The sequence below is a fragment of the Protopterus annectens genome, chromosome 2.part1 (genome assembly GCF_019279795.1).
Source record: "Protopterus annectens isolate FY-2018-M chromosome 2.part1, PAN1.0, whole genome shotgun sequence".
Taxonomy (NCBI): domain Eukaryota; kingdom Metazoa; phylum Chordata; order Ceratodontiformes; family Protopteridae; genus Protopterus; species Protopterus annectens.
The window spans coordinates 84,050,375-84,070,442 of record NC_056729.1 but is presented as its reverse complement, the minus strand read 5'-3'; the positions used below and the strand labels follow the sequence as shown (position 1 = coordinate 84,070,442).

The following is a 20,068-nucleotide window of genomic DNA, read 5'->3' as shown; positions in this document are numbered from 1 at the left end:
TAGAAATGAAAAGAAGAGCAGGAGAAACACACTCCCACAACGCAGGACTCAAGAACAAGGAAGGTGCTTTTCCTTCTTTTGGGTGGAATGCATGTACAGTGGACCCAGGGTCTAGAAAATTCTAAGAAATTGAAATCAGAGCCAAAACTTCATTTTTGCTATAGAAAGTCAAACATTATTTAATCCAGCAAGTATAATACCATGTCCAAATGAGAAGTCAAACTAATGAAAGCCAAAGAACCTGCATTAATACTAAGTGTACAGTGATATTGCTGTCCTATGGGGGACAGTGGAGGGCCATTCAACCTGCTTCAGAGTTTGGAAGATACTTGTTATAATACACAGATAACTACATTGCCAACTGATAGCTCTTGACGACATGAATGCGTGAAAAGAGGTAACAACGTTCTGCCCTTTTTCTTTGGAATGCACAGGTTGCTTAATTGCTGGAGGTTTTGTATCAGGTATCTGGGTTACGTTCTCCACAAAACTGTGGCACTGCTTAACTCTATGATCTTAATAAAAAGGCCTTATATTAGCTGGCATTGCAATAAATGTTTTTAATAGGAATGTGCATCAGATAAAACAAAAAAGAAAAGTGAATATTCACAGACCTGAGGTAACACCATCACCTTAGTCAGATTTCACATGGAAAAGAGTCACCTCTGCTACCCCAAAGTACTACTGCTGCTAAGACTTACCAGCCTCAGCTCTTGATATTTATATGTTCAATTAAAATCTGCCTCAACACTTTGGGAAACCCACCATAACTAGTGAGATTTGGACCTTGGGACCCAGGTAGACAGTAGTCTCTTCTTTGATAGTCACATCGCCACAGTAGTCAGGAATTCCTTCTACGTGGCACACCTCATCACTCATCCAGGAAAAAAGAGGTAATTGTTCCCCCCTCTACTCGTCACTCATTATAGAGTACAACGCCCCTTTTGAAATGTACCTCACAAGACATCTGCAGCAGCTGGAAAAGCCACAGAAGTACCTCACAAAGAGGATTACTGACTTCAAACAAATGCCCTACACTGACCGCCTCAAAAATCTCCAGCTTTACTCCGTAGCATATCGCCTACTCAGAGGTGATCTCTGCCTAACATATAAAGCTATCACAAACCCAGAGCTGTTGGACATGCTACACCTAAAGAAATCCCAATCCCTCCAAGCTACACGCTCTAGGGACCTAAACCCTGTCACCACAATAAACAGGACATGCTGGAGGGATAGATTCCTGTCCCAGAGACTTCCTACACTCTGGAACAAGCTACCCATCTATGTCAAGCAACGTTCTTCATTAGCACTCTTCAGGAAAAATCTTGATGAGTGGATGGGAAATGGGAAATACACCCCGGGGATCACTTCTGTGTCTCTGCTGCACAGTGGCACAGGAAAATAACTTTCTTGGGTGGTGTAAGCTATGGTACCTTGCTGGCTAGGCTTACGTAGGCCCTTGGGCCGATAGCCTAGTACCTACCTATGAAACTATTTGCACTGAGAAAAATCTAAGTTCTGCATTAGTACCACTTGTACAGATTTTGCTGTAATATTACATTTGTGGTGTGTTACTGTTCGGTTCTTGTTGTACCTCTATACATCAGGAAAAGGATAATTTAACACAGTATGATTTTTATTGCTGAGATAGCAAAACAGAAGACGAGAAGCTACAGATAATTTAGAAAAAATAAATGAGATTAACCAAACATTCGGAAGAGATAACAATAATGTACGTCCTAGTTTCAAACAATCCAAAAAATGGATTCCCTGCATCTGGACAACATGAGTGAAAGCTTGCTGCTAATAATAGAGGTCAGAACCAATCCAGTCTCAAGGGAATGAGCAAAAGGCAATAAAAAATCTATCCAGCCCAATACTCTGCAGAGGTAGGGACAGCAACATATTAAACAGGTCTGGTGTTTGCAGTATCTACACACAACTTCTCATAACACTGTTTCAGCACACAAATTATCTGCTGATTATTAAGCTACCAAATTTTTCACTACTGAAGTCGCACCCCAACCCCATGTGCAAAAATTGGAAAACAGGTTTTAACATGGGTCGAGATAGAGGAGAGGTTTGTAGTTCAGCAATAGCAGTGAATACCTATCTCGACCCATGTTAAAACCGTTCCTAGGTTGGCTTTTGGTGTTCGACATTACTGTTTTCGAATTTCCATGTTCGACAAAAGTGCATTCGACTGAGTTAAATTCGAAAATATGATGGTAAACCTATATACATATATATATATATATATATATATAAAAAAATATATATATATATATATATATACACACATACACACATCTCAAATGCAGCCCTATACATTACAAAGTATGCAGTCTAGCTATAAGCATTAATAGTTTTTTGAATCTACTTTTTGATAATGCAGTGAATAAATAATCCAAACAGCCCCATTTCATATACACTGTACATAGACATGTGTTTTATCTTAAATGTGTTCAATATGAAGACAGTAGTCTGTTAACTCCCAATATTTCTTCTCCTTTACTAATAGTGGTAACCTCCTCTCCTAAATCCTACACAGACATATGAAGAAAAAAAGCAGCCCAGAACAGAGACTAAATACATCAGCATAAGCAACCCCCAAACCAATCAGTTTCTAACCATCAAACTGGATCTTGCAAAAAGATAAGCTGAAAATTTGGACATGGGAATAAACACACACACCTTACTGCTTCCAAAGGACTGCAAACCTGGCAGCATTTTAGAAAAGTTTTTCTCATTCTTATAGCTGTTACTGTACATTCTCCAGCTATGGCTGAAGTCGATAATCCTTAAGATAATGAGAGTTCTGATTTCTGACAAAGCATTCCTGAGATAAATACAGGATCAGAGGGATGCCTTAGAATTCCCAGAGAAACCCTGCATCTCCAAGACGACATGAGAACAACTTTTAACAAGGTGCCTTTCCTTATGTTAACTCACTGAGCTCTCTATCTGCCACCAGACAATATATTATATACAAACCAGACGGTCAGCTCCACAGCACATCTCTGTGTCTGCTTCTTCACTTTCTCAATCTCCAGAGACTGAAAAAAAAGTACTACTTCTAACTCAAGTGCAGTTTCCTGTTAAAAGTTCACAACCTGAAAAAAGGAAAATGACAAAGTATGTGTACAAATGCTGTAAAGCTCCCAAGCCCACTAGTTAAACAGAGATTTTAGGGGGAAAAAAAAACACCAGCCTCTCTATATGTTTCAACAGCCATAGGACATATTTACTGAAATGTTGTGTCTTACTGTGAAGCCCTCGTGTCCAAAGAACAAATTTCCCTCATCTAAAATTAACAGGGAAATAAGGTCCAACCAGGAATAAAAAAAACACCAGTGATACACAGTACACCAACTGCTGAAGCTGTTCTCACAGAGCAATCTTCACGGTTAGCAGGTAGTTTTACTCCATACATGATGCTTAGCAGCTCACACCTTTACTATCTTCAACCTTCAGAGTCATTTCATTGAGGTCTTCACCAAAAGAAACGGCAAGAACACCCTGAAGCTGGCTGTAGGTGGTGCACTGGATAAATATTACCCTGAACAGTCACCTACACAGGGGAACAATGTCATGAACTGCTTCCACCCTTCTGCACCAGACTATCTTTGGAAGCAGGGGATATGTTGTCTGTCCTCCAGCTGTATCTCTACCTTGATACAATGCAGTGGTCTACAATATAGTGGTCTTTTAATCTTTGTTACTATGTATCACAAATAAAGTACCAAATAAGCTGAATTCTAGTTTTATTGCCAAAAGGTAAATTGTTTTCACAAGATTAGTATATATTTGGTTATGATCACTTGACTGAGCTGTTCTAATCTAGCTGGCTTCACCCTTATGGTACACAACCAAACTGCATCTATATATTTTGCTGCAACAGCCAGTTGCCAGTAGTCTGCTGAACAGTCTTCAAAATAACTTCATTTTCCAGCAGTAATCACAACGGCAGGCATCAAAACAAGTCAATGGATGTCATTATTTCCCCGATAGTAATATTAGGTACTCAGTGTGACAGTGTAACTACAGCAGTTTAGCATCACCCCTAACAACTTCAAACACCAGGTTCACAGTAGCACAATCAGCACGCAAAAGGATGATTACCTCGTGTTTATAAGAACTTGATAAAATGCTTTATCACCAGACAATGAGCATTAAATGTACACATTTTCAGCCTGGCAAAATCTTACCAAGAATAAGACAAATCACTTGCTTGAGAAATAACTCACACATGTACTAAGAAGGTACGATACAAAGTAGAATAAACCATTACAAACAAAATTTGATGCAGCTGTCTTAAGACTAAAACAAAGTGGAAATTACCACATGACTGCTTACACTCTACTTAACATACACTGATGCATTTTCTGAAGTCAAAACCTTCTTTGTACAGCTCAAGGTTTTAAGCAGTTTCAACACCATCCCAAACAATTGCTATGTCAAATTTATGCACACAATTTAACCCTTTAAAAGCAATCTTTCCTTAGGACATACTTTCTGTAATATACATTTTATAAAATGATCTTAAATACTTTAGGGAAAAAAGGGAAACAAAAGTATGTCGGCACAAATATGCATGAAACAATTCAGATGCATATACCTGTTGTACTCTACAAACCTTGAAAGCCATATATACATTACTTAAAAAAAAAAAAAAAAAACTTTCAGTAGGATGAGTAAAAAAAACATCACCTGGTGGTAACATACCAGCAACGGTCAGATAAGGCCACCTCTACTGATGACACCTAATGGATAGTGACACTTTCACGGGTAATTTGTTTTTTTTTTTTCAATGCCAATTACCACCCCTCGCTGGTCAGATCTGACCATAAACTAATTACTCTGGATATCCACATTCCGCCACCACCTCCGTCAAAGAAACCACCACGAAAAACTTTTCAAAAGCAAACTTCAAATTACTTAAGACAGAGGTGGGAAGTTTCAAAGCCCCCATGCTAAAGGATAATGCTGTCCAAGCTGCAAAATCCTTTACTAATACACTCTACGGGCACCTACAAGAATGCATGAATCGTGCTATCCCAAACAAAACCAAGACTCACTCCTCCAAGAAAAGGAAACCAGTCTGGTGGACCCCTGCCATAAACAAGCTATGCAATAGAAAGAGGAAACTAGTACAGAAGAGAGCAAAATTCCAAAAAGGAAAGACATCCCTGATCAGTATCAGCAAAAAAACTACGTTCCCTCATAAAATCATCCAAGGCTAGCTTCGAAAGAAAAATTGCCATGGACTCCAAAGATAACCGCAAGGCATTTTTTAGCTATGTCAAGAATCTAAGCGGCAATTCTCAGATCTGCTCAGAGTTAGTGCAGAATGCACAAAATACACTGAACCGACCGATATAGCCAACATCCTGACAGACAGGTTCAGTGCAAACTTCACCCCCCTCTCACCCCCAAAAGGGCCCATAACTACACCAGAAGAATATAGTGCCCCTGAAATCACAGACACTCAGGTTAAAACAGCCCTCTCCAAAGCTTAAAAACCCAGCATCAATGGGACCGGACAGTGTCCCAGGCTACATCCTACACGAGCTCAAAGATGAACTAACCCCTCACCTAAACATACTGTTCAAACTCAGCCTCGCCACAGGCTATGTGCCCACAAAGTGGTGCACAGCAACAGTTATTCCGTTCCACAAAGGAGGAGCCACAACAGATCCCAGGAACTATTGCCCCATAAGCCTGACTAGCTTGGTCTGCAAAGCTATGGAGCGCATCATCATGGATCTCATTAAATGAGACATAGGAAACCTCCAAACACTGGACCCTACCCAGTTCGGCTTTGTTAAGGGCAGATCATGCCTCCTAAACTTGGTGGACTTCTTTGAGATGGCTACCAAGGGTATAGACGAGGGAAAGGAGGTCCACACAGCCTACCTAGACCTTGCAAAGGCCTTCGACACCATTCCCCACTCAGGTATTATAGACAAGCTCACCAGCCTGAACATAAACCCCTACGTCACGAGATGAGTTGCCAACTGGCTCATGGATAGAACCCACATGGTAAGAGTTGCAGGAGCTAGGTCCGACTCTAAACCGGTTACAAGTGGCGTTCCCCAGGGCTCAGTCCTAGGACCCCTCCTGTTTGGCATATACTTCTCAGAGGTGCAGGCAAGCACAGGAGGATAGATGCTGACATGCCTCAAGCTGTAAATGTACAAAGCCAGCTGGATGAGAATTGTATGCTTGCTAATGTAATATGCAATGAAAACGGTGGAATTAATAAAAGACTAATGGTGATGACGATCATTCCTTTGTAACAAATTATACAGCAGATACTACTGAATTAGAAGTTGAAGATACTTCAGATCTGGTAAAGAAGAAATTTGCAGAGAAGATAATGAACCTTGAATAGTGTTATGCTTGCCAGGAGCAAAAATAGAGGCTGTGAGACAAGCCTTAGAATGCCTTAATGTAAGGAAGTAATCATCTGTTTTTATTCATGCCATTGCAAAAGATCTCATCTGCAAGGACTCTGGCTGTTAGGAACATACAGCCCTCTTAGTATAGCTTGTATTGGTGCTAGGACATATTTTTTCAAAAATCACATACAGAAAGGGGAATCATGTCACCATGAATGAAAAGATTTCCTGGGTAAATACCTACATGAAAAAATGCCCCATTAAAAAAATGGAAATATGTAGAGCATTCAAGCCTAATTTTGGGCACATGCTCAGACAGGATCATGTGCGTTTGTCAAGATCAGGAAGGAAAATTTTTGCAGTAGACATTTTACAATATTTGACAAACACAAGGCAAGATTTTTGCCAGGTCGAAAATGTAACAGTTAACAGAAAGCAACATTGTATGCATCTCTGATTGTTATTAGTGCTTCTAGCAGTAACAACCAAGTTTTTTTTTTTAATTGGAAAACTTCCTATGTTCCCACAAGATTGATGATGATGTTGTTGTTTCTGAAACATGGTTAAAGAACAATGATTGAAAACCAGTTCTATCAGGATAGAAATGTTTTTACTGCAACACACATTCTAATTAAAAAAAAAAAAAAAATCACGTAGAGGTGTTATGATAGAGATTAAAGATAGCTATGAGACCTGTGATTATTACATGTTCAGTGATAACACCCATGCTATAGATTATATAACTGTGATAATAAAGACAACACTGGAACATAACAATTGTTGAAGTGCATAGACCACCAAAGTCAAGTACAGATGACCTAGAGAAATTCATACATTTCCTGCAAGAAACACAAGAGGGAAGAATAACAGTGGCTGGGAACTTAAATTTACCAGAAACAGACTAGAATATTGATTCAACAACATTAGTAAGGAAATTATTTACAATGTATGTTCAGATAAAAAAAACCTACCAGGGAAAGGAACATAGTAGGTTTTGTGTTCCTAAAGAAATTACTGTTACTTCATGTCATGTTTTACCACCGATGATGTGCAATGATCATGGGGCTACCAAAGGTTAATTTGTTGATAGATAACTCTGCCAAACTGAAATCTAAACCAATGCACAGAAGATTAATTACAGATTATATGGAATCAAAGCAGTAACTATGTAAACTAATTGGTATGATGTGTTCAGTGGAAAAACTGCAGAAGCAATGTGGAAAGTTTTGAAAGAAAAATTGTGCAAAAAAAAAAAAAAAAGTTTAACTTCAGGATCTTGCCATACAATGCAAGGGAAATATATTTTCATAAGAACAAGATACCTGATGATCAAGGTGACAGGCAAAGAATAAAATAAATGGAAAAAAAGTCAAACTACAACTTTGAAAACAGAACTAAACACAATGGACAAACAAATTAAGCATAGTGCAAGACAAAAATCAAGAATTTTTTAAAAAATATATATATAAAGATATTGAGCATAATAAGAAAACATTTACAGAATCACAAGATGTAGAATGCATAAGGACATACACATTTATTAACTGTATGCATACTCCAAATTTTTTCTCAGACAACACATTATAGCTATATTTAAAAAATCTGTTGCAAAACAGTTTGGCTCCACAAAGAGGGTGATAAGTTATACTAGTGATATCCTGGTAGGCTCAAATACTGGAGTCAAAGTAGGCCATACCGAAAAAGTAGTATGCAAAAACTAGATCTAAACTAAGCACTGGAAGAGATGTAATTAGTAATAATGACCGGAGAACACTTCAGCAACTTATAGTACCATTACATCTATTATTTATTAGGTCATATAAACATGGAGAGATTCCTCAAGATTGGACACGTGCTCATTAAACCTGTTTTTAAGGGAAAGGGGAGTAGGACAAACCCAGAGCCATATAGAACCTTAAGTCTATTTTCATGTTGTGGAAAAATAATGGAGAAGGTAATACTGGATAAGTTATTGTCAGAATTGGAAAACTTGGGACTTGAAACCATATATCAGCTTGCATATATTGAAAATAAATCTATTAAGACCTGTAACATGATGTTCTATAAATATAACAGCTATGAATGAAAAATTGTGCTGTGATGTATAGATTTAACTTCAGCATTTGATAGGGTCTTACTCAAGACACTGATCAATAAGTTCGGACAACTATGTATTGATTTGCTCTTGATAAGATGGATAGCTGCATGGTTTACAAATAGTACATGGCAAGTATCATATAGCAATTGGACAGGTGAAACTCTTGATTACAGTCAGGGTGTTCCAAAGGGCTCTGTTCTAGACCCTTACTTGTTCAGATTGCATATTTCAGACACATTTTTCATCAGAGGTGTTTCTTCAGTCTGTATGCAGATGACCTACAATTGGATAAACTGATTACATGCGTTACAGATTGGGCATGTCTGCAAAAGAACTTGACTAAATTGACCATTTGAGCAGAGGAAAATAATATGCTGATAAATACATCAAAAACTAACCACAAGACATTTGGGGACATAAACTGAAAGGTAAATAATTAATACAGCACACCATGACTGAAACTGTAAATTCATTTAAGGACCTGGGTAAATAAGTAGATCCAACTTTGAGTTTTTCTACTCATATCAACCAATTGGTTAGAGAACTACAGGTTATATAAAAAGATGAAGTCTAGGAAATCAGAAATGAAGTCATTGTTTGTTAATTACAATGGACCCAAACTTGAGTATGGAATAACAATATGGAAACTTTATAAGAAAACAAGCATAAGTAAGCTGGAAAGAGCACAGCGACAATATACCAAGGGCATTCATGGATGTGAAAATTTAAGTTTTTACGAAAGACTAAAATATCTGAACTTGTACAGTGTCTCATTTATATATATATATATATATATATATATATATATATATATATATATATATATATATATATACACACACACATATGAGGAGATCTTATTCAGGTATTTGTAGTGCATTTACAGACGACTACCTCTGGGACTGTTTGGGGTTATAAAAAAGTAGTACAAAAGTCAGACAACCTATGTAGAAGATTCTATAGGAATGATATGTGTAACAACTGGTTCTCTGAGAGCAGCTGATGCATGGAACAGACTACCAAATTACATTAAAGCAACCACTAGTTTAGATATTTTAACAACAGATTGGACACTTATGGGAACTGTTTTCTTATATTGGCAGGCTAGAAGGACATTACTGCCCATACTTGAAATATCTCTTTGCACGCACATATGCATTTAATTTAACTCTTAAGAAAAATCAATGCATAAGGTTATTTTGCAGTATTTTATAATTTAAAAGATGGAAATTCTGATTTTTATAGAAGGAGCGCAAAGGACAGAGGGAGCATTCTCCTATTTAAAAGTTAAACATTACTAAGAAAGACGGGCAAGTGATTAAGTTTACTGTCAAGTGAAAAGTAAGGAAAATGGATATTTGACATTTATAAATACCATTTAAAGAAAGATACAATTATCATTTGTATCAGAGTCAGTGATATGTATTTTTTTAAGTTCAGAGCCCTTTAGCTGCTAACTACTGCTGAAAAGGAGCACTCAATGTTGTGTTGTAGTCATCTGCAGCAAAAAACTCACAAATATGACCAATCTGGATGGGAAAGAGTCACCCTTTTTATCTTTTTGTATTGCAATTTAATGATAAAGCAGAAACAAAGAATGAAGGAAATGCTGCCAGAGAAAGGAAAAAAATGGGTCTCAATGTAAGCTGTGTCACAGAGACAGGACAGCCATTTTTGTATCCTATTGGAATGTTAAAGCAGTATCAGATGAATGTAAAGAATATGTGCAACATGGACAAGGCAAGAAAGAATGGATAACTTATGTGAATAAAGATCAGGAACAGCAAGGGGATGAAATAACAGTGAGAATAAGGATGTGGGAAACAAGACCTGGATGATGATGAGGAACTTGGTACAACAAAGGCTGTAAAAGGATTTTTGGTACCTGAAGATGACAAAGCATTAGGAGAAGAAGCAGGAGAGAGAAAAACATAACACAGACTGACTAGAGGAGGAAATGAATGACAACTGTGTGAAAGTCTGAACATAACTGAACTACTTTGGACAGTAAACTTACATCCTTGTTTGCATCATTTTCTTCTGCAAGTTAATATTATGCTACTAAGTGTCTTATTATGACCAGAAATGGAATGAATGACATTACATATACAACAAGAGGAATGTAAATAGTGGTAAATAAAGGGGCATGTTGCACACCTTGTATTGTGCACAAACATGAAAGCTAGTATAATGTGGTACTCACAGGAAGGAGAATACCAATGACAGGATTACCAAAAGGTAGGATAACAGCTTTTCAACCAAAACAGGCACGGACATGTTACTCAGAGAACTAATACAATATTATATTATTCAGGAAAGGGTGTTTAGGCACTGGTGATTTTAATCCTGTTCTGATGAACATAAGTTAAGTAAAATATATACTGCTCTTACAACACTGACAATGATGAGATGCAAAGCTGAGTTATAGTTGATACAGGAGAGAGCAAGGCTGGATGTATTAGATGGATAAGAGGGAATCAAAACAGTGACATTCTGTTTAAAGGAAGTAAAGACCTTCTGCAATGCAATACAGTACAGCACAAACTGCTATATCACAAACAGTTATGTTAGAGGTGGACAGAGCAAGTAAATGAAATAAAGCAGTTACCCAAAATGAAGTTGTGTTCAGGCTTACTTAACGATATGCAAGCTTCCATAAAAGATAAAGGATGCGGTGGTGCAGGTTATATGTCTTGAGAATGTTTGATGGTGGAATTAATGGTATGAAAGTGCAAATGATGGTAGTATTTTACAAATGGGACTGTGCATATGACTGAAGGAAAAAAATTAGGCAGAAATAAAAGGACTAAAACTTTTATCTCATCAGACCCACTACTGAACATAATGCACCTTTTGACATTTATCTAACTAAACACATTTCTCAATGTGACAGACCTCAAAGATTTGTAACAAAAAGATCAGTGGCCTCAAAAATCTTAGTTATTTGGACAGACTGGCAGCAATCTCTCATTACTCAGTCTCTTACAGACTCCTCTCTATAGATCTGTGTCTAGTCTTTTAAGTGATGAAAGATCCAATCCTATATACCGCCATCAAAGTAAACCTAGATTACTGAACGAGCATGCCCTAAATTCTTCCCTGGTCTACACTGTATTACCCTTCTATAGGAGGGAAGGGAGTTTTGATTTTTTTTTTTTTTTTGTTTGGTTACGCATGTAATGGTCTTGCAACCTGGTTGACTAGTACTTACCTATGAACATAAGAAAGTTTGCAAGGAAAGAACCTATAAGAAAAGCTGTGGGAATTGCAAAAATAGAGTATTATTCAGTAGGTATGGAGCTGAAAACTGGAACTGAATAGGGTGTGCGTGTTTGTGTTTTAATGTGCATTTTTTTTTTGGCCAAGGTCTATACTTGGCCATCAAGCCTCTCCCCATAGACCCTCCCCCCCCCAAGTTTTCTACAGACTCATTAGTTTCTCTCCAAAGAGTAGCCCTTTGGGGTGACAGAAGCTGGAGGTGGTGCCAAAATAAATTGTGGTGTGAAAATTTTGAGGTTAAGCCTAAACTCTCTGTGCATACCTAGTAATGTTTATTTAATAGGGAGGTGTTGTGGGCGCTGTACAGGACTCTGACTTACTCATACAAATGATATAATCCTGCAGAAGTTCTGTTCCCTCAGTGAAAGTTCCATGCACAAACTCTTCCCCTCCCTGAAAGAGGTATCTGGGCACAGCCTTTTACTTCCTCACCAGTCCCAGCTGGTTAGTTCAGTAAAGAGGCCACAAACTGAACCCTCATCACCGTGGTTGTAATTTGAGCTTTATAATCTTTATGTCACACAGCCAGTCATAAGGAAAAATATTTTGGGAAAACAACAGTGAGAAAGCCAAAGGCATGATGAAGTAATGATAAACAAGAAAGCATGGGAGACAACAGAAATACATCAGGCACAAACTCCACTCACAAGCCCAGACTTCACAGTTTCATGCCAGGATATGTCAGGATTTTAATTATTTTCCACGTCTTCTTTTTTCTTCTAAAGATATAACCACTACTGATATCCTGATTCTTAGTGTCCAACTCTAATGTTATGATGGTTTAAAGATCAGATAATATAATCACTCCCTATTTTCTAAAGACCCCAAGAGACAGTAGTGAAACTACGATGGAATTCCTTGTTTCCAGAACCTGGAAAGCTTCTCACAGGTATCTCCCTCACCCATACCAGACAAAATCTTCCCACCATCTGCTCCACAAATTTCTAAAACTTACAACTAGGCTAAGCCCACCAATGCAGATTTCTGATATGAAGCTACATCTCACAGAATTATGCCCTCCAGTAAAACACACCACCACCCAAGCAAACAGACTCATCAAAGTAGTATTACTTAATGCAATCAGTATTTAAACTCTCCCTCACCCATAGCCATACCAGACAAAATCTCCCCACCATCTGCTCCACAAATTTCTAAAACTTACAACTAGGCTAAGCCCACCAATGCACATTTCTGATATGAAGCTACATCTCACAGAATTATGCCCTCCAGTAAAACACACCACCACCCAAACAAACAGACTCATCAAAGTAGTATTACTTAATGCAATCAGTATTTAAACTGAACTGGAACAGCTTGTGTGATGATTGGGGAGAGATGTGCGAAGGCTGCCAGCCTAGTCAAATAAAATTTGATATATAATTCTGGCATTTGTAAATAAATGTAAAATACAAGCATGTTTTCTTGTGTGTAAAAGATTACTGTGAAATGTAGAACTTCAAATTATGTGACAACATTGCACTCTACTGGCCCAGTGAAGCATGTTGTGATCCTTTCATATTAGAATTCGGCTCCAGTGCGGCTGGATGAAGGTTTCATGCCCATTGTTTTAAGGCTAAAGTTTATGACCACAATTTAGATGTAGAATGTGCTTTATTGCTCTAGTTTGTTAGAATATACATGTGAAATGTCTTCTATTGTTGTAAGTTTCTATGCAGGTGTTAGAATGCTAAATAATGCAGTTTGTGGCCTGAGAACTCAGACCAGGTGTTAAGATGATGCAGTTTTGTTTGCCTGGGAAAACCTAAGTGTCAAAAATTATGTAAATTGGGGAGGGACCTGGCAAACATGTTTGTTAATAATGTTTAAATACTATTTCTCACAAGAGGCCGCTGAGCATTTTGATCTTGGATATCCGACTTACCAGCACTCTGCCTTATGCTCACATGCAAGTTTTAGCACTGTGATTTCTTATAGGAATAGTTAAAGGTAGTAAAGATTAATTAGGTATTTTTCTTTGAAATCAGACCTGTCCTGCTGTATTATTTTAAGTTTCTGTGTGATCTCTGAACTCCTAGATATCTCTGTGGTGTAGTAGTTTTGTTTTGTGTTTTAATTATTTATTATTAAATATATCTAAAACCTTCTATCTGTGGCTGATTTGTGTAGAGATGAGCTCTAGAGTACATTGCATATTTATAGAGATTATTGTAAAAGGCCACTCTAACGTAAGCCTTGACTGTTAGTCATACTACCATTGGATAATAATAATATTGCACAGTAATAATTGGACACCCATTTAAGGGCATTTTAGTAGCTGATATTATTAACTGGGTGGTGGCAGTAATTACTACAGTATAGTCTGGGTAAAGGGGCACAGTTGGAGAATCTGTCTCAGCCATACCCAGGAGTGTTTGCGAAGTTGTATTAATACTTATCTCAAAGTGTGTGTGGGTGTGTTGTGTCAGCTACTTGGCAGGGACACGAAGCACTGGTTGGACAGAGAGGGTACCGGAGATTTTAGCTTGCCCAGTTAGGCTGACACCTGGACCCTATAGCTGTGCCAGTGGGGAGTCTTATAGGGGACCTGGTGAGCAAGGGAGCAACCAGCCCCAGACTGACTGTGATCTGTGTGTGCACTTAAGGGAAATTGTACTTCACTGTGTGTATTAGTTATCCTTTTCTCTTCTAGGAGACGACCTCCCTGGTGTTAGTGGTAAGGATTGAGGCTCCTTGATTGCTGGGCCAGGGCATGGTCGTCACAGCTTGATTCATTCCTACACACAGAGAAACCCAATAACTTGGGGAATAACTGACACATGGGTATAAATAGAACACCCCCAAACCTACACAATCATTTTCCTTTGTACATATTGCACTACCTTTTTAACACACACCCAGTTACATGGGAAGGAGGATTTAACCTTTTATTCCTAAAAAATAATATTAAAATTACTCTGTTAAACCACTACTGGTGGTGCTGCGGTAGCACTGTCACCTCACGGAAAGATGTTGTCCTGTTTGATTCTCAGCAAGAGCGTCTTCTGTCTAGAGACATGCGTGAATGGGTGTACCTTCGTTGAAGGTTGTGCATCAGGGCTGGCAACTCGGCACTTAAAAATCTACTGCCAATCATTAGCAGACCGGAGTTCCACTGTGGCGACCCCTAACCGGGAAAAGCCGAAAGACACAACAACAACTCCTCTGTTAAACCACTACAACTTCAGCAATGCCCATAACTAAAACTAGAAAGTTCTGAGATTACAAACTGGCAAAAAATGAACTATCTTATTTACCATTTATTAACAGGTTGGTACGCTGGCCTAAGAACCCTTTTCAGAAACAGCCTGGGGCAAGGCAAAAACGCAAAATTAACTCAAATAAGCTTAACAAGAAAATCACTACATATAAAACAAAATCAGTTTGTATTATATAGAAAACAAATACACTATTAATGGTACCTACCTCCACCTAGCAACTTAGAATTCACACACAACTCCTAAATGAAATGCTATTATACACAAAAAACAATACAATATACATAATCAATGAAGACTTAGACATGATCAATCTCTCCATCTCCAAAATCAGATCATTCCTAACTGGCAAAAGTCTAAAAAAGTTAAATAACCCATCAAATCCAACCTCAGATCTAGTAATCATTTTTTTCTAGAACTAACAACAATCCACACAAAATAAACAATATTCTACCACTGACAATTAGTGATCAATGACCCATACCATTCAGTGTATTCATCCCTAATAAGACCTCCCAAAATAAGTACCTTTCATCCCAAAACACATGCGCGCGCGCACACACACACACACACACACACACACACACACACACACACACACACACACACACACACACGTCAACCTAGCCTACAAAATGATGACCAATACAAATGCTTCTTCATAAAGAGAAACTTAACTGAAATTGCAAGATGAATACTTCCCTAAAATCACTTTTAAGTTATTATTTAAGAATGACAAACAGTGGCGAACAAACTCAGCACCCTTGATAAGGGACTCTGCTTCACGAAAGTTGGAACACACCTGATCCCCTGATATCAGGCACAAATTCATCACCCTAGGAAACCTTGCAAAGAAAGCAATCAGAAAATGCAAAGTAAACTTGGACAACATTAAACCATTTTGCATTATAGGCTGATCAAGAAATATAAACCTTCTAAAAGAAGGCCATCACTTGACTCCATGGCACACAGAGGAGGAATCCTTGCATTACCCATGTGACCAGAGTTCAAATGTTGGCTACAGCACTGGAGGAGCCAGCCAGGAAGGAAGAGGAATGGAAGGGGCATGACTATTTGCTTCTCCTTAGGGGAAGGAAAGGTTGTGGTGCTGCGGTAGCGCTGTCGCCTCACAGTAAGATGTTGTCCCATTCGATTCTCAGCTAGAGCGTTTTCTGTCTGGAGACGTGCGTGAATGGGCGTACCTTCATTGAAGGTTGTGCGTCAGGGCTGGCAACTCGGCACTTAAAAATCTACTGCCAATCATTAGCAGACTGGAGTTCAGCTGTGGCGACCCCTAACCAGGAAAAGCCGAAAGACGCAACAAGGGGAAGGAAAGGTTATGATCTTTTAGGAAGCTGACAAGGAAGTGAGATTTCTCGGATGTGGACCAAGGAAAACATTGTTCTCACACTGGAAGGAAGGGGATGGGGTTGCTTGCTGGTCCCTGTAAAACTGAGGGATATCCACAGTTCATTTAGTGTATTTCAGGTCCTCTTGCCTCTGCACAAGCTGAGGGTCTACAGGGAATTAGTAGGGCTTAAGTAACTCTCAAACCTCACTGATGGCCCCTTCTGGTCAACTCTCACCCCAATAATGGAGAAACAGGCCAACTGGTTAGGAGTGGGCTAATGACTGAAAGAAGGTGGGGCAGAGTGCAAACAAAAATGAAAGAAGACACCATCACCTCATCAGCCAGTCTAACCACCTATAAATTTCAAGAAAAAAATTTTTATTCTACCCTTTACCCCACACACTACCCCCACCCACCATCACCAGCCCATAACAAGAAAACTCATACACCATTTTACTTCAAAGTCATACTAATTAATGAAACTAAAACACATTGACAAAAATACACTCTGATGCTCCCCTTAGGAGCAAATGGAATGTACCATGGTTTGCATACATTACTAAAAATGCACGTCTTCCCACCTTTGCCACTTTTGCAACCTCTGTCTCACTACTAACCAGCTCTAAAAGTATCCAACCCAGAAAATCCAAATAATGGAGAGGTCATAGTGAAATTTCAAAAACACCTACAGTTGATATAAAAAGTGTACACAAACCCTGTTAAAATGCCATTTTTTTGTGGTATAAAAAAATGAGACCACAATAAATCATTTCAAAACTTTTTCCATCTTTAATGTGACCTATAACTTGTGCAATTCAATTGAAAAGTAAACAAATCTGTTAGGGGAAAAAAATAAAAAATAAAAAAATGTACAATAAGCTGGTTGCATAAGTGTGCACACCCTTAAACTAACACTTTGGTAAAGCACCTTTTGATTGAATTACAACATTCAGTCTTCTTGGGTAGGAGTCTATCAGCATGGCACATCTTGACTTGGCAATATTTGCCCACTCTTCCTTACAAAAGCGTTCCAAATCTGTCAGATTGAAAGGGCATCTCTTGTGCACAGCCTTCTTCAGGTCACCCCACACATTTTCTATTGGATTAAGGTCTGAGCTTTGGCTGGGCCATTCCAAAACTTGAATTTTCTTCTGGTGAAGCCATTCTTTTCATGATTTGGATGTATGATTGTGGTCATTGTCGTGTTGAAAGGTGGAATTTCTCATCTTCACCTTTCTAGCAGATGCCTGAAGGTTTTGGGCAGAAAGTGATTGGTATTTGAAACTGTTCATAATTCCCTCCACCTTGACTAAAGTCTCAGTTCCAGCGGAAGAAAAGCAACCCCACAGCATGATACTGCCACCATCATGCTTCATCATGGGGATAGTGTTTTTTTGGTTATAAGTGTTGTTTTTGTGCCAAACGTACCTTTTGGAATTGTGGCCAGAAAGTTCAAACTTGGTCTCATCAGACCACAACACATTTTTCCCCACATGCTTTTGTGAGACTTGATGTATTGTTTTGCAAATTTTAGCTGGGCCTGTATGTTTTTCTGTGTAAGAAAAAACTTCCATCTTGCAACTGTACCCCATAGGCCAGACATATGGAGAATACAGGAGATGTTCACATGTAGTACACAACCAGTACTTGCCAGAAATTCCTGCAGCTCCTTCAGTGCTGCTGTAGGTCTCATGGCAGCCTCCCTGACCAGTTTCCATCTTGTCTTTTCATCTATTTTGGAAGGACATCCAGTTCTTTGCAACGTCACGGTTGTCCCATATTTTCTCCACCTTTTGATGACCGTCTTCACTGCGTTCTATGGTATAGCCAATGCTGTGGAAATTTTTTGTACCCTTCTTCTGACTGATACCTTTCAACAATGAGACCCCTTCGATGCTTTGTAAGCTCTCTGCAAACCAAGGCTTTTGCTGTAGCAGAAAGTGAATACATCAGGAAAAGTCTACTAGGACAGCTGAACTTTATTTGGGGTTAATCAGTCTCTAACTGATGACAGGTCTGTACCCAAGAAGACTGAATGCTGTAATTAAAGCAAAAGGTGCTTCAACAAAGTATTAGTTTAAGGGAGTGCACACTTGTGCAACCAGCTTATTATACGTTTATTTTTTATATTTTTTACCCTAACAGATTTGTTTTTCAATTGAATTGTTCAAGTTATAGGTCACATTAAAGGTGTGAAAAGTTTTGAAATTATTTATTGTGGTCTCATTTTTTTTATATCACAACAACCTGGCATTTTAACAGGGGTGTGTACACTTTTATATCCACTGTAAGCCAAAAAATCCAAAAGACTTTAAACACATTCATGCTCCCCATCCTAATAAATAGTTTTATAAAAGTCACTGAATAGGTCATAAAATGCCCACATCAAGATGGATTTTGGTCATGAAGCAGACTATGACAGTCCTCTATAACATCAATGATAACATTTATTTTCAATAAACTCTCAGTTATCTGGCACCCATGGGGATTGGTAGATGCTGGACAACTGTAGTTTGGTTGCTTGAGAGTTACTATTAAAAATAGGCCTGACTAATACTGTACCCCATTCTATTTATTTGGTTTGACCTGTTCTTAGGCTGGGGAGAAAGGGAATTCATTCCTAGCTTCCTTTTTAAAACTCTAAAAATGTAAGGCATGTTTCTTCGGTTGGGGGGGGGGGGGGGGGGGCAGAAAGTGCAACACATGAAAACTGTACTGTATTTCTTCAATTTTTTTGATATGGTTGCGTGAGTTCCAGTTAACTCAGAGTTTACTGTATTTACTTTTGTTTACCAGTATAGTCCAAATGGGGTGGTAGCCCATTTTCAGTAGAGGCTCGGGGAGAAAAGCTCCAGTACAGGTCTAATTTGTTGTTACAACAGTTATACACAGTGAGCAATAACTGGAGTTTATACAATATGTAGAATATTTACAGAACAAAGAATTTTACAGAGAGCAATATTTGGAAGCTTTTACAAAATCATCCTCCATAACATTAACACAGATTGTCTTAAATATAATTATTGATCTCACCAAAGCCTTCGATCACTTAAGATTATGACCTGCTACCTACATTTACTTTTAAAGCAAGGATTAGTCCTGACACCCTAATCCAGTTAAAAGACTTCCTCACCAACAAATGAATCAAAGATAAGATCCTCCATTTGCACCTCTTACCACCATGTAAAGCTGTTCCTCAAGGCAAGTTCATCCCAGCTATTTCCCTGCTTACAAATTAATCTACCAGCAGATCTTCTAGAATTCAAAATCATATGCAGCAGCAACATGGCTCTCTACAGGACCCATTCATTCCCATTCAACAAAACAAAAAATCTAGAAGATCGCACCCAAGTTTTCAGTTGGTGCACCCATGAACTGATTCTAAATGCCCAGATTTTTGGATACAGACAAATATTCATAGCTGCCAAACAAAACAGAAGCATACTTCTGAACAAACAACAAACCCATTACATCCACTCATAACATTAAAACTCTCTCACCTTTACTACTACTTCAGCACAAGAGAATGGCCGACTACTATTCTGGTCAAAAGATATCTCCCTCTTTGCATCCCCAGGAAATAGAAACGGCACTGGGAAAAGCATCCTGCTAGCTCAACTTGAATCTAAACTGTTAATTAATTGAAGGGGAAATTAACACCTTCAAAGCACCATTAGCATTTGCATATTTTTAACCCTAATCCCCTAAAGATAATACCACAGCA

At 38.4% G+C, this 20,068-nt stretch overlaps 1 protein-coding gene across 1 annotated transcript in view; it reads right to left on the bottom strand.

The window, feature by feature from the left end:
- Nucleotides 1–20,068, bottom strand: part of LRBA (LPS responsive beige-like anchor protein) — a 4,045,850-nt gene that overhangs the window by 2,676,659 nt on the left and 1,349,123 nt on the right. The window lies entirely within an intron of this gene.